Raw genomic sequence first — 25,406 nt, forward strand, 5'->3', positions numbered from 1 at the left:
AGAGAAATAACACACTCTTCAAAATAGCCAAAAAGTGGAAATAGTCCAAATTCCATCAACAGATGGATGAATGGATAAACAAAATATGGTATGGTTATACAATGAAATATTAATCAAAACAAAAAGGAATAAAATACTGGTAACATGAAACATGGATAAAAACTGAAAACAAGCTGAGTGGAAGATGCCACTTTTTGACTGTAAATGAGTTAACTCAGAGAGGCATTTCATTGTATGAGCTGCTAAGCTAAACCAACATATATATTTTAAAGATATCCTGACTTCAAAATTTAAGTCTCAGGAAAAGTGGTTCTGCTTTTGCTTCCACAGAGGATAGAAAGCTGTGGGTTTCTTACTGGCTAATATGGTTTGATCTAACAAGACCCCCTGAAGTGATGGCCCAGGAAGTCTAATATCCATGGCAGCTTCAGGACTGCTGGCTGAGATGGACCAACTTACACAGGATACTCCACGAAAGATCTGATTAACAGCACCCCCAATCAGAAGGAAGAAGTCTAGAGAACAATGCCCAAATTTCCAAATATTGTTTATAAATGTTTATTTTCATTTAAAGGGGGTTGATCATAAATAGTTAATGATCACAGTCAAGGTCTTTCTAAAGAAAAAAAAGGAGGTATGATAAAGAAATGAATACTTTGCAGGTTTATTGATACAAATTTAAGGTCAGTTTTGTTATATGTATATTTCTACTCTTGTTTAAAGTATTAATGTTTATGATGCTCATTTAAAAATATAATGTATAATTTAAAATTACAGAGTAATAGTCATTTATAATAGCCAAACTTATAGTCATGTTAGATTCTCTAGACACACAGAGATATATTTCAGTTAGATAATCTTCAACACTTCAAAGACCTAAAGAATATGGCATTTTAAATGTTTTAATAACCTAAACTTTTCTCAACAGTGAGACATGTCTGCTCCTGGCAGCACCAATTACTTCAGAGAGATTGATGGGCATCAAAGAAACTTGTTATGGAATGTGCCTTCAATGTGATAAGGCTAGCCATTTGGGCAAGAAACTGATCTTGCCTGGACTGCTTTATGATATACTGTATGAAATAGACATGCAGGACCCACAGAAAAGTGACTGCTGAACTTTCCAATAGATGGGATGGTCCTTCAGAGTTCCTGCTTCACAGAAGAAACTGCCAGACATTCTGCAGGACACAGAAGAAAACAACTGATGAACTTTGCCATTACAGGTAGAACAGATCTTCAAATTTCCTGATTCATGGAAAATACCAGATGCCGGATACTATGGGCCTGTAGGCTAAAGATGGATGCCCCAATGTTACAGAAGAATTTTGCGTGAGATGTCTCTGTCAATTCTAGACCTTTGGAAGCTGCTTACAATGCACTTCCTGTTTACTTAGGTAATATTATATCTTTCTGGGGTCTTTGAAGAGTTGAAGACAGGTAGTTATAGTTTTCCTTAGTTATGATAAAAGATAAATTAGATATGAAACTTTCTAGAAACAAATAGACTAAACTGTAAGAGTAATTCTTGCTTGATACTGGTTTTGTCATATGTAATTTTACTATGTTAAAGTTAAAACCTTCCTTTTATTTAGACAGAAAAGGGTAGATGATATGAGATGTCCTTCTGTATATGTGCTGCTTTTATTGGTTAATGAGTAAAGCTTCTTTGGCCAATGGCAAGGCAGAATATAGTCAGGCTGGAAGAGCTAAAGAGAGAAAGTAGGCAGAGTCAAAGAGATGCCATGTAGCTGCTGAAAGAGGCAGACACCATGTAGCAGCCCAAGAAGCAAAAGGTAACAAAACGAGCCTCATGGTAAAATACAAAATAACAGAAATGGGTTAATTTAAGATATAAGAGCTAGCTAGAAATACAGTTGAGCCATTGGTCAAACAATGTTATAATTAATATAGTTTCTGTGTGGTTGTTCAGTTCTCGGCATCCAGGAAACAAATAAGCAATCTCTGCTTACACACACACATACACATACACACACACACACACACACACACACACACACACACTATCATGCCTTCTGGCAATATTTACCTGCCAACAAGCATTAAAATTTAAAATATAAGACATACAGGGCTGGAGAGGTGGCTTAGCAGCTGGGACACGTGCTGCTTTTTCAGAAGCAGAGCTCTGTTCCCAGAGCCCCAGCCACGCAGTTCATAACTGTTGCCTATAACAACAGCTCCCTCTTCTGGTCTCCACAGGCACCAGCACACACATGTGACACATACATACAACACACACACACACACACACACAAATCCACAACAATGACAAAAACTTCAACACCCACTACCCCAGTACTGAGCAGCAGCAAACCATGAAGGAAACAAAAGCAGGCGCCCTCAGCAGAAACACACAAGCCTAACAAGACATCTGCAGAGGCTCCACATCCCTCTCAACATGTATGGCCTTTCTTCTGAGAGGTGGGGCTTCTTTATCCTCCATTGCTCTAATTCTCTAATCTCCTCCCACCTTATCAATGTGGTAGATACAGGTCCTTATCTGCCCTATACACTGGCCTCCTGCCGGCCACTTTCTTATGAGGTAGCTAGATCCAATGGACTTGAGACTCTGAAAAGACTGAGCAGCTAAATGGCATGCTCCCCTCACAGCTGTGGTGTGTGTAAACTCGTGGCAGGCTGCTCCAAAAACTGTTACTGGACAAACTCTGGTACACACCACTAGGCAGCATCCTGGACTTCTCTCAAGGTTTGAATCCACAGGCCCTCCCTTCTTGTTCCTCACCCACTAGTGGCGGTGCATACTTAGAGACACCTCTCCTTCCTGTTGGCCTTGCCCCCTCTTCTGAGGCTGAAGATGTTCCTCGAGCCTCTCTGTCTAAACAGACTCCAAGCTGACTGCCTTCCCTCTTAGAGCTCTGTGAGGGAATGGGCATCTGAAACGGGACACGGGCTGAGTAAGAGCCACAAGGGTCCCTGCTGTAAGTAACTTCCAAGTGAGAGGAACACCTGGTTCCACATGGGGACCTGGGTGCTCAGACACTAGGGTATACTCCAGAACAAAAGTATCATGAAAAATACATAAGAACCCATGACCCAAATCACCTAAACCCTTTCAGGCCAGGGCTTGTTTACAGCCACTCTCCAGAGAGACCTTGGGACCAAATTAAAGAAAAAAAAAGCAACAGTGCTTTTATGTAACAATGATCCCATCTGATAAGCAATGAAGTATGAGAACATGTATGTTTTATGTGAATGAACATGCAAGCAATTTCATTTGTTATTTGAAATGGGATTGCTCAAACAAACTGGGGAAAAGGAGAGAAAATCCTGTGCCAAAAATAACTATGAATTGTAGGCTAGGCACACTTATATAATTCATAAAGGTATCTGTGTGTGTGTATGTGTGTGTGCGTTTGTGTGTTCACAAATGAAAAAGATAAACTAAATCTCAAGAAATGTAATAGAATCATGCAAAATTAAAGGGACTCTCAGTAAATTCAATATCAAATTGTCATGGAGAATTGTTGTAGGAGTTAGAAGTAAACAACAAACCAACAGTTTAAATGATAAAATGTGAGGTTAATATATAGAACTCAATGACAAAGCAATACATATCAAGCTTAAAAGCTGCTAAAATTTGAAGTTCTGAATGCAACAGAAAACAAAAGACTGAATATAAATCAAAAGACTAAAGAGATAAGAAAACAATCCTTCTCTCCAAGAAGAAATGAGACAAGGGTGCAATAACTACAACCAACAAAACACACAAGGAACTGCTGAAGGCTAAAAACAAAACAAGTTTACAAGTGGAAAATAGGCTGACTATACATCAACAAATGAGAAGACTAAATTGTAACAAAACAAACCTTGGAATTTCACAAACTGAAACACTATATACCCATCAAACTGGCAAACTCACACCAGGACTGTGGCACTACTTGAGGTAAATGGCTAGTTATAATAGATGGATATTTTGTGATAGACTAACGATAGCTATGTAAAGGAGTACGAGCATAAGAGCAGCAAATCCGAAGGTTGGTCCAGGAATGTGTAAGAAATACCAGGATCCTGGGCAAGGGCAGCAGACGACAGACTGCTAAGGGAAGGAATACAAGGTACCCTTCAGAAGGCAAATCAGCAAAGCATATGAAGCAGGAAGTTGAAGGCGCTAATACTGTCTGGCTTTACCATCTCCAGGTCCAACAGCTGAGCAGCAAAAACCAAACTACAGGGACTCCAACCCTAAAAGACACCCTAAGGCTGGGTTGGCTGTTACTCTTAGCTCATATTAATTCCAATCCTTTTACATACTACTCTATCTATCTATCTATCTATCTATCTATCTATCTATCTATCTATCTATCTATCTATCTATCTATCTATCCATCCATCCATCCATCCTGCTCTGTATACTATGGCCAGTTTGGTATTCCATAAGATAAAAATTAAAGCAGTTTGGAAGATACTAGTATCAACTTATTTTCACTATCAGTATTTTTAAATCCAGGATTTAAAAACTAGCCTGCTTTTCTGAGTTGTGGTTAGTCACTAAAATCCATTCCTTTAGTGTACAGCTGAGGGCGTTTGACATGCAGTCACTACTATGGCCAACTGTTTCTGATGCCCAATAGCTCTCTTAAGTCTCTTCACAGTCATAGCCTTTGCCAGTGCAGAGGGCAGAAGTAAAATAACGTACACACACACGTACATGCATGAACACACACACATCCTTACAGTGTACACCCTGCTCTCCAAAACATGAAGACAGGAAAGATGCAATCCATTGATGGTATTTGTCTTATAACACGGACGATGACAGGAGTTTTGTAGTTTTTTTTGTGGGGGGGAGTTGGAGTTGGGCCAATCTAATGATAGGAGCCCTTAAAAGCAAAGAGAGCTTTCTTTAGCTTGTGGGGAGTGAGGAGAAGGTGGGCAGATTTCATTCCTGTGGGGCAGCAAGGATGTGGAGCCCACATGAGGACTGTGGGGAGCCTTTAAGACCAAAGACCCAAGATTTTAGTCCTACAAGGAAAAGAATCTGCCTGTTAGCAGATTCTTCCCTGAGGACTCCGCCAGCCAGAAGCCTACCCATTCGACACTCTGACCTCAGCCTTGGACAACACAGGACAGACACCTTGTAGAACCCATCTGGACTGGCTCACTAAAAGCTGCAAAAGAATGAATAGGAATTATTTTAAGTTGCTAAATTTGTGGTAATTTTTTTTATCATAATAGAGAACTATGACACACAACTGAAGCAAGTATGCATCTGCTTTTTGTTCCCACAATTTTAAATTTCTAGAATTTCACACAAATGAAATTGTACACTTATTTCTATTAAACAAACTCTTTGAGTTTCACCAATTTACTGCACAACTCAGTAACTGTTCACTCCTTTTTAAGATTAAGTAATGTGAATTAACATACTAAAATTTATATTTTTGGATTGCTTCCAACTGAGTTATTGAAAATAAGCATGAACACCAAGTGCAAGTCTTTTACAGTCTGTTTTTGGCTGGTTTGTTTTTCCCCTTTTCTCTTGGGACGATATTGAGTAGGATTACTGGGATGTATGCTTGCTCATGTGTCACGTCATAAAAAATAATCACCAGAGTGCACTGCAAACTTTCAAACACCAGTTTTCCATTCCCAACACTGGCATGGGGGAGCTGTAGCTATGCCAGGTCTTTACTAACACTGTGACCTCATTCAGTGTCTCTTACTAAGAGACATTGTGGCTTCTGGTGTTGTTACAGTGTGGCTGGAACACACACTTCCAGGGCGAGTGATACTGAGCAGCCTTTCCCAGGCTCAGGTGCCTTCACACCTCTCTTGGGAAAGACTATGCTCAGTCTTCTAGTCATGATCTTACTGGCTTGGATGCCTTTAGGAATTCCTTAATTTTGAAGTTCTAAATTCTGGTGAAGTCTAACTTATCAAGATTTTAGATTTTACACCTTTTTTTTTGCTTGCTTTGGCAGCTATAACAAAATACCTTTGTTTAGATATTATAAATAATAAAAACCTATCTTTCACAGTTTTGAAGGCTGGGCATACAAAGACAACAGCGGCTGGTGAGGGCTGACTTTCTTCTTCATCCACACATGGGAGAAGAGTTGAGCAAGGTTACTCCAGCCTCTTCATTCATGAAGGTTTTGTTTTCCTGACCTCCTCCAAACCTCACCTGTTAACACTACTGCACTGGGATGAGGTACCCACTTAGGTATTTAGGGTTTGCAAACATTCACACAACAACAACTATTAATATACCTACATCCTACCCTCTGATCTCACTTCTAGCTACCTGACCTTCGGCATTTTCCATTCCAGAAGACTGGTCCCTTGTCATTCAAACACATATCGAACAAACTCCCACTCTCAGGAGCCTTGATAGTGGAATGTCTCTGCCTGGAATTACCAGTGCTCCCTGATCCCAGTGGCTTTGTCTTCTCTCACTTCTAAAGCCCCACCTTCTAAATGTAGCCTTCAGCTACTTAAAGTTGCAAACCACCGTGACTTCCATCTTCCCTTCCTAACTCCCCTGCTCTAGTTTTCTCTCCCTTGGCACCTTGTACCTTCTAAAACACTATATAACTGACCTACTGTGTATTTTATTTACTGTGTCCTCCACTCAGTTCTCTGAAAATGTAAAGCAAATCTTAAGCCTCTTCAGTGCTTATTGAAATGTAAGTTATTGAGGGGAAAGGAGAAATCCGAAATAACAAGGACTTTCAAGTGTTCCCAACAAACATCACCTATCAGTGTCCAACCTTCTGACACTGAAATATGATGCTGTCATCTACAAACATGTCCAGTTGCACTCATTGCTAGGCTGGGACCAGGCTGCCCTTGGGCCGCAGGGCAGACAAGCCTGGCATTGCAGACACAACAGACACAAGACAATTTCCTACCCTCTGGCAGCTAGCTCAGTGTCGGTAATACACCCCCAAGGATATAGTAGAATTACGCCAGGCCTGTATGGCAGCACTATAGAGGAGGGGAAAACTTGTGGGGCTCAAGCAATTATCTAAGTTTGGGAAAGTTTTCAGAAGACAAGGGCTTCAATATGCAGATTAGGACGTTTTGAAAAAACCCAAGCATGAAGTACTGATGGGCAAAGAATGCCTACCTGACTCTTGGCAAAGATGGAATCCATGTTCTGATACTTACCTCATAAAATAACATGAGGATGCCCCTAGCCAGAGAAAGTAATAGAAGGGGAGCCTTGCAAAGGCCTGAAATGCTTCCCAGTTTGCGTTAACATCCCTTTCCTGCTCAGTCGTCTTCTTAATCTTAAGATGATGGCTCACCTAGCTCCAGGTTTCCTCAGGTACTCTGCCTGAGTTCTACAGCAACACAGTGCAGCTCTCCAATGTAACCCAAGGATGAAGTAGCCTACCATCCTCTGCCAAATCAGAATCTGCTTCAGTGGTGTGGTGTGGCTGGAAGTTGAAAGGAGAATGGGAAGAGAAACAGAATCTGACAAAAGTAAGGGCCTAAGAGAGAGAAACTAACCCAACACCCTTTCAACTTTGGGAACTCAATAGGGGGAAGAGATGGCCAGAAATGAGGTTTAGAGGAGAAAGAATTCAGGGCTTGCAGTGGTTGCTCATGCCTACCAATCAGCACAGCACTCAGGTGGTTAGTACCTCCTGGGTTGCCTTAGGCTACATGATGAATTCCTTGTCTCAAAATAAAAGATAAGGAAAATTTTCTGACTTATGATTACTTAACATTTTTTAATATTTGAATCTCTAGTACCTAGCACATTGTATATATTAGAAAAGGTTCACTTAGAAAAACCTATCCCAGAAAAACTCAAAAGCTAAATTAGAAACAGAGAGATGGCTGATCAGTTAACAGTGGTTGCTTTCCCAAATCTACATTCAGATTCCAGCACCCATATGGCTGCTCAGAACTATCTGTAACTCCGGTCCCAGGTGATTCCACCAGCTTCTGGCCTCTCTGGGTACCAGGCACACAGATGGTGCACAGGCATATAGTCAGGCAAAAATACCCATACAGATGTGGGATTCCCCTCTGTATGCTGTGAATATTGGTTAATAAAGGAACTGCTTTGGGCCTATAGCAGAGTTATAGGGGAACAGAGCTAGGTGGGGAAAACTAAGCTGAATGCTGAGAGAAAGAAGGCAGAGTCGAGAGAAGTCATGTAGGCCCACTGGAGCAAGACGGGACTTTATCTGGTAAGCCACAGCCACGTGGTGATACACAGATTACTAGAAATGGGTTAAATTAAAATGTAAGAGCTAGCCCATAAGAAGCCAGAGCTAATGGGCCAAACAGTGATTTAAATCATATGGTTTCTGTGTGATTATTTTGGGGCTAAATGGCCAGAACTAACTAGCGGCCTCCTCCAACAGTTTAATATGATAAAACTTCACACTATTGAAAGGCTACCATTTTATTTACTAGAATAGTTAGGGTGGGACTGAAGTTGTAGAAGCTCTGTGATCACAGCATTGGCCTACCATAGGGATTTAGTTCAATCCCCAGTACCAAAAAACAACCATACACACACACACACACACACACCTACAATAGTGAAGGTTTACATAAAATGTTATTTCTCAGATTACAAATATGAATACATGAGACAATTTGAGCCCTGTAGACACTTCCAGTGGCCTAAGACAACCTTCTCTGATAACATTTTCATTTTAAAGAAAAGGCATGTTTAAAAAAAAAATCAAAGTCACACAGAAAACCAATATATTAAAATTCAATTCTAAGCCTCATATAGTGGTGCACACCTATCATCTCAGCACCTGGGAAGCTGAAGGAGGAGGACTGTAAGTCTGAGGTTAGCCTAGGCTACAAAGGAAGACAAACAAACAAAATTATAAGCAAATACTACATTTGTAATCAGGGACCAATAAAGAATTAGTAGAGAATATGAATTAACTTGGTAAAGAATAGTACAAATGTGTTTGCCTAGCCTCTCTCCATATGCAGTACACACACACACAGACACACACACACACACACATACATTATATTATTCCTATTTTTCTTTAAAAAAAAATAACCTGTCAAGGTTAGGGTGTTATATGAAATTACTTAAGATTTCAAAACCTTGTAAGGAGCAGTTACACCTATTTCTTGTTTCTATTATATACATACACTGTAAACAAACACTTTAAAAATCACTTAGATACAAAGTGAATCATCTACCATACCAACACATTTGTACTCACACTAATTTCTGCTTTTCCAAGATGACGCATGTCCTTCCTTAACGCAAGATCTCATGAAGCGCTCCCTATCTTAGCACACTGTGTCCGAAATGTTTGCACATGCTCTATATAAGCTACCAAGCTTGCTGCAGATTGTCATTAGGGTCTATAATTAGGGCGCACCTTATAGTTAAAGCTACGAAACAACAAGTCTGCTAGGTATTTCAGTAACTGCACACCTGGGTCTGCGAACGTAAACCATAACTGTGTAGAGATCAAATGTATTTTCAGAAAGCTGTGGAGTCAAGCAACACTCATCCCTTCTCCAACTAGAGGAGGTCCAGCAAGTCTCGAAATGGAAGCAACTGCCTTTAGCTTCTAAAAGTGCATCATCACCCCTTAAAATAGGTTAGGTTTCTTTCCAGTCTGTAACTTCGTCCAGTTAAAACAAACTTCTAAGCCCTTGGACACTAAAACTGCACTTCTTGACACCACACAGTCAAAGTAAATGTCTGAGAGTAAACAACATAAAAAGTATCTTGAATCAGACAGAGATCAGACTGAAACGGGAAGGACACTGTGGGCTTTCTTTTCGAGGACAAAAATAAGTAGAAAATGTGTCCTACTCTAAAATGACAAACTTTTTATTTAAAAACAGTGTGACGTATGCATCCTTTAGAGAAAACAGTAATGAACTGTTAGTGTCACGTCCCATGAGTTGGAGAGAACCTACAACTTTATGAATTAAAAAAAAACTAAGAAAAAGGCTTCGGGATGGGGGGGTCTCTTGATTTTTATAGTTTGGAAAGTTTACCTATTGGTACCCATTGGTACTATCGTTGGTTTGATTTACATACCAAATAAATCACTTTCATTAAGTGTCTAGTCAGTAATCATGGCCCTAAACAAGGTGTTAAAGGAGTTCATTTTCAAAGCCTATAAAAAAATAAGGCAGAAACCTTATTTTTCATACTACAGCTCCCACCCACAGTTAAGTCTGTTTGGATGAATCACACATTACATTTGCGAAACGTTTCCTTCATTTTTCCTATTAATTTTTATTTAACAGGATGAAGGGTCATCATCGTCATTCCAGACTTGAAGACGACAGAAAATAAAACTGACAAGTTAACAATTTAACTAATTTTTCCCATCATAACTTCGTGTCAGCACTTGCTACACCTTTTAAATGTGAAAAGTAGCATGCCGTTTTCCAAATGTTTCAGTGCTAATCACAAAGAACTTAAGTTTACCGTCAATGTACCTCAAAAGCAGCCTTGAAAATATTCGGGGGGGGGGGAAGATATGTTTCCAGATATGGAAAACTGCGAAGAGATAAGGACGTGAGGTTATGTTTTGGAAGCCTTTATCAGGTTCTGCATGGATAAAGCAAACCCCTTGAGAATAACAAAACCTCCAAACGGGCTCAGATTGCAGGCTTTCAGAGCCTCCCTGTTACACCTGTGCAGGCACTTCCTGTTCTCCCGCGCCGCCGCCGAGTAGTTCGGGTAATTGTACCGTAAAGCGCCGCTTGGAAGCTAAACATTAACTTTGTCCATCTCTGTACAGCGACTGAGAAACCATCACCCCAAGATTCTACCGCATCCAATCCAGCCCGCTCCCCCGAGGAGGGACGCCAATCATGCTGGAGCCCCGGAGAAGGCTGAGTGCCCTGGCGACAGCGGGGCTGGACCGTGAGGGACAGAAGCCTGGACAGCACATCCCGACCCAGCCAGAGCCCGCCGTCAGCCCGCGGCCACCCGGCTCGGCGCGCCCGAACGGGCGGGCGGGAGGGCGGGCGAGCGGGAGCAGGCCGAGGGGGGCGCGGGTCCTCTGCCCTCCGCCTAGCGGGGCGGGGGGGGGCTCCCGAGACTCACCCCAAGCTCGACCTCCCGAGCGCCGCAGCCTTTGCAGTCCCGCCGGCCCGCCTCCGCCTCCTGCCGACACCCACCACGTCGTGACAGCCGAACCGAACCGACTCACACAGGGACAGACAGCCACGGCCGCTTTCGGCCGCCCGACGCGCGCAGAGCATGCGCGCACACCCGAGAGCCAGGGGCCGGTCTGGCCAGTGACACCTGCGATCAACAGGTCCCCGGACCCCGCCCTCCCTCCCTCGCGTCAGGACGCTCCGCCCCCTGAAGCAGACCCCGCCCTCCCGCCGCGCCCCGCCCCCGCACGTGAATTCCCAGTTTTCCTGCGGGTGATGCTCCAGTTCCGCGGGGCTCCGTGAGGCGCGAGATCCCGCGAGAACAGGGCTTTTTTTTTTTTTTTTTGACGCGGGGGCGTGGCGCTCGGGGCGGGCCGTGGGGAAAGACGTGGCGGTTCCCCGAGCGGCGTCTTTGGCGCTGGGACTGTGTCCGCAGCAGACGCAGTGGTTGTGCTGTTCTCCGCCTTGGTTTGCGGTTTTGTAATCCGAGTGCGGGTCCGGCGGGAGCTGAGCCGAGGTTCCGCGGACCCAGCCATTGCTGGCTCGGCGCCCCGGGGTCCTCACGGCTTGCCGGGAGTCGGGACGGTTTGTTTGTTTGCGGTTGAATGGTTTCCGTCGGCGGGAATGTATTTTCCCCTCGCTGGTGGTTTCGTGAACGTTAATAAAATGAAAGCCTTAATTAGCGTGTTGCCCCGGTTAATATTTGTCAGGAAAATTTGGCAGCTTCGTTTCCGTGTTTTGGAACAGGTTTTCAGTGGCAAGCTGCTGCTGAGAACCAAGCTAATCTTTGTTTGCAAAACCTTCCTTAGGGATCATAGGGAAAAAGGAAAACAAAACAAAAAACCTGCCTGGCTGTCTGGCTATCAGGATCTCTCCAGAGTAGACGTGATCTTTGGAAAGATCTTTCCAAAGCTGAGATGTGTAGAACACAGTGATAAAAACAGACTTAGGTGAGCTCCCAGATGACTCTAAAGTTTACCTGAAGAGACGATGAGGACGCCTTAGAAGTTGGTGGGTAACATGCGGCAAGTTTATTGCTCTTGAAACTGGATCTCTGAGAATTTATTGAGCCTCTTTACCACAAAAGAGAAGTAGAACGAAATGACGCTGCCCCTCCGCATTAAAATTTCGGAGTGGAGGGAGGAGAAACCGGCTCTTGGGAAGTTAAAGTAACTGGCATTATGCCATGTCCTCCTGGCCCCTCATCAACCTCTCTGATGCACTTGGAGCTTTTTTCTTCCTCTGGACCCTTTATTCGCAGCACTCCATATTATGGTGTTGTTTGATACTGTCGTAGGTCACCTCTTCCTCATCACCGACATAGCCTGTCAGCTCTATTATTATATACAAAGCACTACGAAGTGTGTATCTTCATACACACTGGACCCGTCTAACGGTGTCCATTGGGATTTCACATGAGTGCCTTAAGTATGTCCTAAAATAGACTTGGACATCTTTATCTTATCCCGAGAGCAGTCTTCTCCTCACTCATCCGTACTGTTTCTGTCTGTTCTTCAAATAATGTCACCCCAGAGCCCTTCTCTTCATTCCACCTATTGCCAACTCTAAGTAGCTCTCAAACCCACCTGTTGTAATTCTCCCTCATCCTTCAAGGGGTCGTTTTATCTTTTAATTTCTTCCTCTAATCTCCGTTCTATTAGTAGCTTTTCTAACATGAACTTTTTTTAGGCACCTTCCTTCCTTATCATCTGCATTGCCCTTTGTGATCCCACCCCAATACTGGTAAACCACACCTGACATTTCCTCAGTTTCTTCATGCTAGCTATTCCAAAATCCCCACTGTTCTGTCATCCTACGAGGCCCAGTCTCAACTGAATACTTCTTTTCCTTAGATTTTTTCATAGCTCCCTGAGATAAATTTGCTCCCCTATTTACCCCTTTTGGACATCTTTCTCCCCCCCCCCCCTCTCTCTCTCTCTGTCTCTCTCTCCTCTCTCTCTCTCTCTCTCTCTCTCTCTCTCTCTCTCTCTCTCTCTCTCTCTCTCTCTCTCTCTCTCTCTCTCTCTCTCTCTCTCTCTCTCTCTCTCTCCCTCTCTCTCTCATTTGGTGTTTCAAGACAGGGTTTCTCTGTGTATGCCTAGCTGTCCTGGAACTCACTCTGTAGAGCAGGCTGATCTCAAACTCACAGAGATCTGCCTGCCTCTGCCTCCCAAGTGCTGGGATTGAAGGGGTGTGTCACTACTTCCTGGCTAACATATTTCTATTATAACAGTTATTGTTCTGATTGTCTTAAGTGTTAACAGGCAGAACAACTGTGACATTCATTCTTGAGAAACATGAATTATGGACAGCAGGCCATCTACCTCTTTCTAATTTAGAGATTACAGCATGTCCCTCAGTTTGCACTGCTCAAGAGTTTGACTAATCCTGACTGTACATACAGTCTCAAGCATTGTACAAGTTTCAGTATACCTAAGTACTGACTTGTAAATGATAGTATTGCAGCAGCTCCCCATATAAGCATCGAGAGAAAAGAGCCTGAAGCCACATGAAAGAACAGGACATTGCCATTGACAAGATCTGAACTGTTGGCTCCCAGAAAGCTTTGTGTTTAGGAAGGTCACAGTGTGGACTACAGGTGTACTGACTCTCAGAATCTCTATTCCTACTTGAGAGGTGTGTGTGGCAGGGGTTGGATTAAAATAGTCCCTGAGTGAGCAGACCTAAATTATAAAGGACCATCCTTGCCTCATTGATTAAGGGATCATAAAATGAATAGTTTTTGGTGTGTCAGAGAATATCCTACATCATTCAGGTGAAGTCCAAGTGAACTGCACAGTGCGAGCATAATTCTATTATTATGGGCTGATTAAAACTCAGACTGGGGAATGCAGTACCCTGTGGCTAGGTTCCTGCCACTGTTGATTGGTAGGAACAGCAACATTCTGTCCTGAGGAGCTGGGATCCAGCAGTTCCTGGAAGTCATTAATAGTTCTAGGTGTGGTAAAGTCATGCCGGAACTGGGAGGAGCAGAGTGAAATGTGGGATCAAGAAACAACAGTAAAAGAATGAGTCAAAATTAGACAGTAGACAAATCCTTTTTTCCTCTAAATGCACCCATGAGGAGGTCCGATGAGTAATCGCATATTAGCTAAGGCCTAGGGAGTAGGAGCTCTATTTTTTCCCAGCAGCTTTAGGGCATAACTGAGTGCCTGGCACCACTGTTTAACAAATTATCTCCTAGTGAATGGAATGAAAGTTTTAGTGGATTTTGCTTCTCAGAATAGAGAGCTATTTGGACAAAAGTTAGAGCTACTGGGGATGTTTGGAGGAAGAGATGTGCCTGTTCAGAAAGCGAAGCTTTAGAAGCAAAGTAAGGCTGCTGTGGAGTTGATGTAATGGGAAGCCCTTGTAAACTCTTGAATGATATGATGAGTTTGTGAGAAGAAAATGTTCAGACCATGACTTAGGCATGAGCCTCCTAGAGAAATCTAATCAAAACCATTTTCTCCCACACATATCACAATTTTTGTGACACAGTCCTTTTGCTGCTTTCCTCCTATGGTGTGGGGTGCCCTTCAGTATGCTGTGAATACGTTTTATTGCCATTGGTTAATGAAGAAGCTGAAGCTGATTTGGCCGATACCCAGGCAGAGTAGAGCCAGGCGCATAATCCAAGCAAAGATACAGGGAAAAAAGAAGAAGGTGGAGTTTGAGAGATTCGAGTAGCTGCGGGGGTGGGGGAGAAGCAAGATGTGAGGTCACAAGCCTCATAGTAAAATACAGAATAATAAAAATGGGTTCATTTAAGTTGCAAGAGCTAATTGATAATAATCCAGAGCTAATAGGCCAAACAGTTTGTAATTAATATTACAATAACTAATATTACCATAATTAATATTAAGTGGTTATTTGGAAACTGACAGGCAGGCAAGAAACCTCCAGTTCACTCCTACTTCATCAGTTTTTCCTTCTCACTTTACAGGGCTTTAAAACAATTATTTCCATTTATTTATTTATTTGTGTATGAATATGCACATACTATATCGTGTGTGGAGGTCAGAAGACAACTTATGGAAATCTCTTTTCTCCTTCCACCATGTGGATTCCTGGAATTGAACTTGGGTCTTCAGGCTTGACAGCAAGTGCCTTTACCTGAGCTGTCTTGCTGCCCTCTCTCAGTCTACTTTACATGATGGTATGCCTTAGTGTATGCTCACCAGGTCTCATTTATTCTCATGATTTTAAATTCATTTTTCACATAAGCCAACAAAGTATTCTACTTAGAGCGTATTCATGTTAGTTCCCACCTTAAAATTGTTCAATGGTTTACCATTTATATGAAGTAAAATACAAAATTCTTGCCAATGCTTACAAACCCATGATCTCTTTGCTTTTCTAACAATATCTTAGACTCTCCTGCTAGAAAATACTGCTCATCCTTTATTTCCTATGTACATCTCAACTGGGATATTTGTCTTCTTTCCTGTGGGACATTTGACACTATGTAGAGCAGTTCTGGTTGTGACAGTTGAATGCAAGGATGCTACTAAACAACACAAGGCAAGATAGCCTCTCACGACAAGACAGCATCCAGCCCCAAATGAAAATTCCCTGCTTTTAGTAACAGATTTTTTCCACTTCATCACAGGATTAAGTTGGCATCATCCTAGGCGGGATATTTTGACCCCTTTCTGTTAGGCAATCAGTGGGTGGGTGACTGCCTTCTTCCCAGCAGTTTTCACAAACTGCAAGCAGTATAGACATGCACTGGAAGCTATTGCAGCAATGTCCCTTGGGATTTCATGTCACCAGCCTAAAAGAGTAGGGTGAGAAAGAATCCCTGAGAGTTATCGTTCCCCTTTCAAAGAAGTCAAGTGTTGAATATTCGCTGGATGGCCAAGATCTGGGGCATCATGTCTTGATAAACACAAGAAGGTCAAATTCAACATCTCTGGCATTTAAACGCCATTAGCTCAACACCCAGTTTCTCATAGGAGCTGCTATTCCAAGAAAATTTGCTGGTGAGATACTAACTGATTTAAACTGTGGCCTTCTTAAGTTTTGTTGACCAGTTAACTTAGCCAATCTCATACTCATGTTATTTTACTTTGAAACATTCTGATTTTCTTACTGTAAGGACTGGGATGAGACAGAACATATATAATGTCACTTGACAATGCTCTAGATGAAAACAACTACTCAGTACTATGCTGTATTATTATGGCCATTAGTGCTGCTGTTTTGATTACCAGTACTGTGTAATATTGTGATAGTGTAATACTACAAGAATCTATGTCCCGTGTTCCAGCAATATGCCCTTGTCCAGAATCTCATTCACGTAAGGATCTGTTCCCTTCCAAACTGAGAGAAGGTAACCTATTATTTCCTTTTTATGATTTTCTAACTCTTAAGATGTGTCTATCACAATGAAATGAAATCCATCTCCCAGTAATTTGCACCTACTGCCCTGAATTTTGTCCTTTACAGCAATGGAATTTTATCTTCAATTTCTCTTAAGACTGCTTAATGTTGAAAATACCTCTTGTGCTCTCAAGCTAAAAATAATCTCCCCTCAGTTTTTGAAGGCCTACTAAAAAGCAAATTAATTCGATTTTTATATTTGTTGTACTTCACCGTATTCTACAAAATACTTGAAGTGAATTCTAGCAGAGCATATAAATTATTGGTAAATATAAACAGAAAAAAATTACTAAAAGTAGAAAGTAAAGTACGAGAACAATCAAAACACATGCATTAGTTGCTACTTTAAACTTCAGTTTGCCTTTGAAAACCAAAAGTGATTAATGTATTTAAATGATACATAGTAAGAAAACATCTTCCTGTCTTTATCTAAAGCTCACCTCCCCCATGAAGAGGATCTTCATGTAAGGAGGTTTGCGCATTATGAGGTTCTTATCTATATTCTTCGATAGTCTCCTTATCAACATGTTCCTGGCAAATGCAGACCCAAACTTCATGTGCCCATGTGACTGGATTCATAATATACTTTTGTTCTCAACTTCCAAGAAAAATGGGCTACCCAAAAATAAAACTAGATTTTGCAGGGGGTTCTGATTGCAGTTTGAAGAAGGTTTTTCTGTCTCATACCACTGATTTTTTTTTAAAATCAGAATAGTTCAACAAGGGTTGTTTGAAATATTTTGTAACTATGATTTGCTCTCCAATGTAAGTTTATATTCAAAATAGTTAATTTTTTATTTGATGTCTTAAATTTATTTATATGAAACTGAGTTTCTCAGATCATAATACCCTCAGGTTCTTCATAGACTGTAAGTGTTATGTGGACTCACAGCACAAAATCTTACTAGATTTTTAAGTTTTATCCATAACTTATAAAAAGGATTCACATTCTGTCTCTATTTAGTTTTAGGGTGTTTGTTTGCTTGTTTCCATTTGTTTGTTTGGAGACATGATTATATGTAGCTTACTGTCCTCCAAGCTATGTAGTAGAAGAGGAACTTGAAATCTTGATCTTGCTGCCTCTACCTTCCAGATGCTGGGGTTACAGGTGCACACCCTCATGGCCAGCTTTTTCCTAGATTTTTGTATCACCAACATTAGTAGTGTCTTCTTTATCTTCAGCAGTGTCAAAGGGAAGAACAGTGCTGAAGGCTATGGGACTCTGAAGATTCTAGCTGGATCTGACCTAAAAGCTGCTCTCCTTCCTAAGCACTAGCTTTTGTACTATGTGAAGATGCTATGCGAGCTGCCAAGGGAGGAAGCAATCAGCAGTCTACCTAGCTGACTCCTGTGAACCACAAACCTGCCATACTGGTGGCAAGATATCCCTAACAGTGCAGGAGAAACACTCAGATCTTGGCAATAACTAGCAGTGGTCTAATGAAACTGAACGTCTATGTAACAAGAGGGAACTCATGCCTGGTAAGGGAAACCTAGCCAACTACATGGAGCTAATGATGTCATGAATCATGGAGGAGAACCTACTGCTGCCAATTTATGTAACCAGCCTAAATCCTAACTGTGTTCTGAAGACTTATCCTTATACCCATGGATGAGTGTGCCTCTTACCCCCCATCAAAGAAGCTTCCCTATGTAGCAGATAGAGACCATTATAGGAACACACAATTGGTCAAAATATAGACATCAATCGATCATGGGTGCTGAGCCCTAATTGATGCATCTACATCACAACTCCTGTACCTAGGCAGAGAGAACATCAAGGAAGAGGAGGCAGAAAGATTGTAAGATGAGATTGTATCTCCCAGAAGTGATCATGAATAGAGAAGCTACACTTATGATACCTCAACAGGATGGCTGCCAAAACAAGATCCAACAAGAATACCACCCATAGACCTGCTAACGTGAGAGGGGAAAGCTCATGGAACCCTACTGCAAGAAAAAGAACTATAGGCACTAATGACTGCTGAGAGGAGAGAGGGAGTCAGTTTTCCCTGGGATGAACTCCATAATTGGTTATTCTATGCAAAATGGAAGAACTAAAATCACATAAACACAAGCTATACTAAACAGACTTGGCAGGCTATGTATATATAAAAAATAATATATTATTAATGTATATATAACAATAACAAAGGAAAAGAGGCCATCAATTCGTAAGGGAGTAAGGGAGATATGGGGAGGGTTCGGAAAATGGTAAAAAATTAAAGGGGGGGTGTAAGAGATGTAATTATATTTTATTAAATTTTTTAATTCATAAAAATAAACATTAAAATTTAAAATGCCATGATATTTGGAGACTGGTCAAACATTTTCCTACCCTTTGATAATCAATAAAAGCCACACAGAAGCCTCAGTGCCAAGCACAGCTACAGGTACATACATGTGCACAGGTGGGAGCGGGCACACAAACACATGAACGTGGGCACATCTTGGAGTGACTTACTTAAAAACATTTCTTAAAAAACACAACAGAAAAGTAGCACAGCTCAGGACACATTGGCTGGAATATAAAGGACGTTACCCTGGAGAGTGTAGTTCTTTGTAAAGATGACCAAAATATTCAGGACACCACTGCTTCCAAGTTAAACTTCCTTGTTAAATTTCACTTCACAGAACCAAAAAAAAAAAAAAAAAAAGGTGGGGGGAGGAGGAATTCTTAATTTTTAGTAAGGTAATAAAATTGTCGAAAAATATTGTCGGAAAATATTCAGTAATAGACATTTCAGAGAATTATAAATATTTCTAATAGCAGAAATTTACCAGAGGACTGAATTTATTATGAGTTATTTGTTTATTTTGATTCGTTTTGTTTTTGAGACAGGGTTTCTCTTCTGGAACTCACAATGTAGACTAGGGTGGCCTCAAATACAAAGAGAGGTCTGCTGCCTCTGGGTTTATAGTGTTGGGATTAAAGGCCTAAACCACACACTCATCTCTAAATCTTAACTGCTTGTATTCTTGAATCTCTTCTTCTTGTGAAACCAGCTCTAAGCCTGAAATATACTGAAGAAAAACACCAGCCAGCCTCTCAAAAATAATATCTCTGGACATACTGTATATTTCAAAATCAAAGTTTTCTGATTAAATAAAATAGCATTTTATAGATTTTTTTCTGCTAATATTTCAAATTACCTTTTAGCAGGTCTGGGTCAAATTCCTTATGTTGTTAATTACCAAATTAGAATAATTTTAATGAAATAGACACTATTACATTAATAAAAACAAAATCGGTATCCAAAATTCCAAGAGCTGAGACACTGTGACCACAGCGACTCTTATAAAGAAAAGCATTTAATTGGGTTCGGAGGTTTAGTCCATTATGACAATGGCGTAAAGCATGACGGTGTGGCACACATCCAGACATGTTGTTAGGAAAGGAGCTGAAAGATCTACACGAGAATCAGCAGGAAGCAGGAGGAGAGAGTGATACTGGGCTTGACTTGAGCATCAGAAACCCCACAGACCACGCCTAGTGACACACTTCACTAACAGAGTCCCATATACTCCAACAAGGTCACACCTGCTAGTAGTGCCACTTCCTATGGACCCATGGGGCCATCTTCATTCAAACCATCACAAGCTACTGGCAGATTTCGGATATTTTATACTACAACCTAGAGTATGTGGAATGGTGTGTTTGTGACTCTACACACAAACGTGCTTAAAAAATGAGCCCAGAAATTCATGGGCTAATATTTTGACTATTAATGATTTATTCTGCTGTTCTATTCTATTTCATTTTAAAAGCTGTAATCATAACCAACCAAATTAAGATCTAGACTTCTTTACAAAACATAATAGTTTGACAGAAAGGATCAACAGATTTTTTTTTATTAGCCAAAGCAATATTAACTCTTTTTTTATTATACAGAATAGAAATTTATTCTTATCCAGTTAGAAAATATTCAATTGTGGGTCACATATTAATCCATTTTCTATTTGCATAGCAAAATATTTGAGGTTAGATACTTTATAGTGGAGAAATGTTTGTTTATCTTACAATCTAGGGAGCCAAAGGTAAAAATCAGTCAGTCCCCTCCATTCATCCCCTGGTTTGGTTGCCATAATAATTATGGGAACAGATTCAGAAGAGATCACATGACCAGAAGCCATAGAGATCCAGGACCCTTTTTACAGTCTGCTTTTTCTGGAACTGACATCTTATGAAAACTACATTAACCCCTTTTCAAGGAGGAACTATTAAAGTCCTTATCACCCTCTGCTTGGCACCACCTTAATACTGACATAGTGGGGATCAAAATTCCAGCATTTGAGCCTATATGAGGCACACAAAACCACATAAAAGCCATAGAAGTTTGATATCATCCTATTACTGATTTTATTGATAAAATTGAAACTTTCCGGTGTTATAAAAGTGGACTTTAACCTCTGGCCCCATATTTTACTAACATGCTGTGGGACAGTGCTCTTGTCCCTGTAAAGATCTGTCACTTGTATTGGTTTAATAAAATGCTGGTCATTTTATTAAATGCTGGTCAGTAGCCAGGCAGGAAGTATAGGCGAGGTGACCAGACAAGAAGAATTCTGGGAATGGGAAAGACTCAGTTTGCAGTCATCACCCAGATGGAGAGGAAACAAGATGAGAATCCTCATTGTTAAAAGGTACCAAGACATGTGGCTAAACATAAATAAAAATTATGGGTTAATTTAAGTTGTAAGACACAGTTAATAATAAGCCTGAGACATTGGCCAAACAGTTTATAATTAATATAAGCCTCTGTGTGTTTCTTTGGGACTGAATGGCTGCAGGACCAGATGGGAGAGAAACTTCCGACCACTAAAATTAAATTTTTGATCTTATTTCTCTGTGGTTCATAAATTTTCTGTCAAGTAGACATTACTCCTAAGAAAACTGCTTTACATTTGATCCCTTCTTGGCAGCAGCTTCTAAAAGAACCTACCAGTGACATTCTGTTAGGGAGTAACAAGTCCAGCAAAAAGAAAAGCAGCAGAGGAAGGAGAGAAAAGTTGATGTGGATCTTTCAAGTGTGGTCAGGAACACAATCTGAGGAGCAAATTATCATCTAAGCCACAAAGTGTATTGCTTCACTGCTTTGTGATAGACCAGCGTGTAAACTTCTTCCTCTAAATATGACAGTTTTGAGCACAACTACTTTATGTATTATTTGAGTGCTGAGAGAATATAATGAGAGTGCCTAATCATGTGGCAGTCCCCATCAAGCTAATGTATACATGGAATACAATTACATCAAAAAGGGTGAGGAAAGAGTTTCAGACTCCATAAGGTAGCAGGAATTGCCATTTACAGATAAAACTGCATTTCTTTTCATCCTACTTCATTGTGGTGCAACCCTCTACTTTCTCCATGTTTAATTTGCTAGTAAGGGAGTAGTTTCTATGTTAATTCCCAAAAGTTGTCCTTTGATGTCCACACGCGTGAGTGCGTATGCATGCGCGTTCACACACACACACACACACACACACACACACACACTTTGAAAATATAGAATGGCATTGAACTTTTTCTTTTTTTTTCCTCCTGACTTTTCCAGTGATTTTTTCCCCAGAACATTTGCCAACTTACTATTGAAATAGTCTTGAAATTGAAACTACTGAGTGATCTTCATATTCTTATTTAGATTTGAGCTATGTGAGCTATGAACTCATTTGTTTGTCTGTTCGTTTGCTGAAAGAGGGTGTCCTGCAGCCGCTCAGTCTGACCTCCAATTCACTATACCCAAAGGTAACCTTGAACTGCTGATCCTCTTGCTTCAGCCTCTACAGTGCTAGGATTACAGGTATGAGCGACCATTCCAGTTCTACAAACTTAACAGTAGTTTTCTCATTGCCCTTTGTCCCATGTACTTAATTTTCTTTTTAAAATTGTATTGCAATGAGAAGTCAGAATAAATTTGTATCTCACGTATCATAAAAATCCAAATAAGAAGACATGCTTTTAAAATCTGGGAGCATCTCATTTTAGCCACTGAAAACCTTACGAAATTTTTAGTTTTTAATTTTGTTGCTTAGGTAATAAAGAAATGCTGTAGTTTTAAAGTGAGTCTTTTGAATACTTGCAAAGTGTGTTTGGTCACTTCACTTGGAATGGATTCCCTTCACTTGCTGGGTTGCCAGAAGCCTACATTCCAACTCTCAAAGAAAGCAAGGTGCCTTTCTGTCCTGCAGAAGGACAAACACCAACAAAAGCATTTCTCATTCATAAGAAAAGAGTTATTCAAAGCCATACTTTACTAAGCTTCAGAAAGAGGGGTCCCAGCTGAAGAACTGCAATGATGTCATGTAACTTTGATCTTACAAAATCAGCGGAGTGAGGAAATTCCAGAATGAGTAAGTCCGCTGGTAGAACTGTGCCCTGGACTGAAAAGTTCAAGATGTTCTTTGCATATTCAAGACTGGGCAATTGTGCTCACATTTGGACGTCTCATCGGCTCCCTCTGTTTCCAGGCTACTAAACTATTTATAAATAGATCTAGATAGAAAGTATAAAACCTTAATATAAAACCTGGATGCAATCAATGGTTATTTTGACTAATAATTTTGATTGCTAAGTCCTTTAACGTGTTGATTTCGGAGCTGAGAAGAAGCGGAGGGAATGCAGACTGGAGCAAGCCTGTGGAAATCAGGGAGGAGGTTTCTCAAAGAGCTGGAAACAGATCTGCAAGAAGCAGCTATACCACTCTTAGGTGTATATACCCCAAAGATATTCCTTACTACAGAGATACTTGCTCATTTATATTCAAAGCTAATCTACTCATAAGAGCTAGGAAATGGAAACAGCCTAGATGTCCATGAACTGATGAGCGAAGAGTGAAAACGTGGTATTTCCAGGCAATAGCTGACCATGCAGCTGTTAAGAGAAATGAATTTTGTAGGCTAATGAATGTAACTGTAAACAATCATCCTGAGTATGGTAACCCTGACCCAGAAAGACAAACATCAAATGTTTTCTCTCATATGTGAATATTAGCTTTTAAACTTTAGATAAGTAGCTTTCCTAATGTCCACAGAGATTAGCAAACTAGTAAGGAGTCATGGGGGAAGAGGGACTGTTTCAAGGAAGGGGACATAGGATATAGGAATATAAAGGAGGAAAGGGAATGATATAAAATGGGGCAGGTGATGGGAGGGTGGGACAGAGGAGAGTGTGGGGACAGATGATTAAAACTAAAGGCCTTTGTGAAAAAGCCACATGGAAATCTATTTTAGATATGTGAAGTTTAAATATAGTTACCTAATATGGGGGGACAGTATCCAGCTAGACACCAGACACTACCCTTTCCTAAGGTGGGTTGCTTCTTTCTGAATTTCTTACCAGTGAACTCCCATAAATCCCCAAACATTACAGGCTATTGCCAATGCTTTTGATTACCCTCCAAATGTGTCAGTAAGATCATATTGCCGAAGACACCACATCCTTGAATCATAGAACATGAAGAAACCTAACTTGTACTCAACTGGACGCTTCATCCCTACTAGCTAGCTTTCATAAGCATGAGACTGGAGAAAAGCAATCAGTGATCTCACCCAGCTGTGAAGCTTGCGAGCTGCAAAAACAACCTGCCTGGAGTGACATGGAGGCACAGTTGTTATGAGAGTAGCCAACCATGTTTCTGTTGGGTTTAAGGCTCATTCAAAGAGATGGGACTCATATCTAACATTGCCAATGGAACTGAGAACCTGTGGCTTGATGGGGCATAAGCCCTGGGGAAAAGCCTACTTTTATCATTCTGCTGAAAGACTTAGCATTAAAGTGACCCTTAATGACTTACTGCTACAGCCATAGACCAGTACACTGCTCAGTCCTCATCAGAGAAGCTTCTTCTTGTAGTAGATGGCAATTAACACAGAAAACCACAATTGGTCAGCATGCAGAGCATAAAGGACTTTAGACAGCTCAGGCCAACATGATATATATATCACAACCTTCTGTTGTGGAATATTCCTTTACACTGGGTGAATATGTGTCACTGTTATTGGTTTAGTAAAGAGTTGAATGGTCAAGAGCTAGGCAGGAAGTGGTTAGGTGGGACTTCTGGGAAAAGAGAAGACTCAGGGAAGAAGAAAGGCAGGATACCAGCCAGACATGAAGAAAGCAAGCATCATGAGCTGTAGAAGAGATGAGGTGACGACCCATGGGACAAAATGTACATTAAAATAAGTTGATTAAGTTGTAAGAGTTAGTGGGACAAGCTTAAGTCAAGGCCAAACTTTCATAATGAATAATAAGTCCCCATGATGTTATTTGGGGGCTGGCAGTACAGAGAAAGACTTGCTACAGCCCTCCTCTCAAGGCTCAGGGATCATCGTGGATGAGGTGGGGAGGGGATTGTAACAGCCAGGGGTGGTGGATGACTGCAAGGAAGCAGTGCTTGCCAGACACAGCAGGGCAGATGCACATGGGAACTCAGAAATTGTGAGTGTGGGGGCTGGAGAGATGGCTCAGTGGTTAAGAGCATTGCCTGCTCTTCCAAAGGTCCTGAGTTCAATTCCCAGCAACCACATGGTGGCTCATAACCATCTGTAATGGGGTCTGGTGCCCTCTTCTGGCCTGCAGGCACACATGGGGACAGAATACTGTATACATAATAAATAAATAAATATTTTTTTAAAAAAGAAATTGTGAGTGTGTCTAAGACCCAAGCAAGCTCATGCTAGACAAAATTCCAGCATGGGAGAGGGGAGGTGGGCATGATCTCAACCCTGGTTGAGGAACTCTTGGCATTTGATTGTTGCTGAGAGAGGAAAAGTCAGTTTTCTTTAATGGTGTGACACCTGGTCAACCACACTCCAGGGCAGGTCCAACACCAAGGAGTACTCAACACCAACTGGATGAAGATAGATAGGTAGATAGGTAGGTAGATAGATAGATAGATAGATAGATAGATAGATAG

General features: G+C 41.1%; 1 protein-coding gene across 2 annotated transcripts in view; it reads right to left on the bottom strand.

Moving 5' to 3' along the window:
• Usp53 (ubiquitin specific peptidase 53) overlaps window positions 1-11,232 on the bottom strand; it is a 62,681-nt gene extending 51,449 nt beyond the window's left edge. For both annotated transcript variants that reach the window (XM_038311448.1, XM_038311447.1), the window contains exon 1: window positions 11,054-11,232. The gene's annotated coding sequence lies outside the window, so the exon portion shown is untranslated. The remainder of the gene's footprint in view (window positions 1-11,053) is intronic.
• Window positions 11,233-25,406: the final 14,174 nt, after the last annotated feature.

Source organism: Arvicola amphibius, chromosome 14 (assembly GCF_903992535.2).
Source record: "Arvicola amphibius chromosome 14, mArvAmp1.2, whole genome shotgun sequence".
In the NCBI taxonomy this organism is placed as follows: domain Eukaryota; kingdom Metazoa; phylum Chordata; class Mammalia; order Rodentia; family Cricetidae; genus Arvicola; species Arvicola amphibius.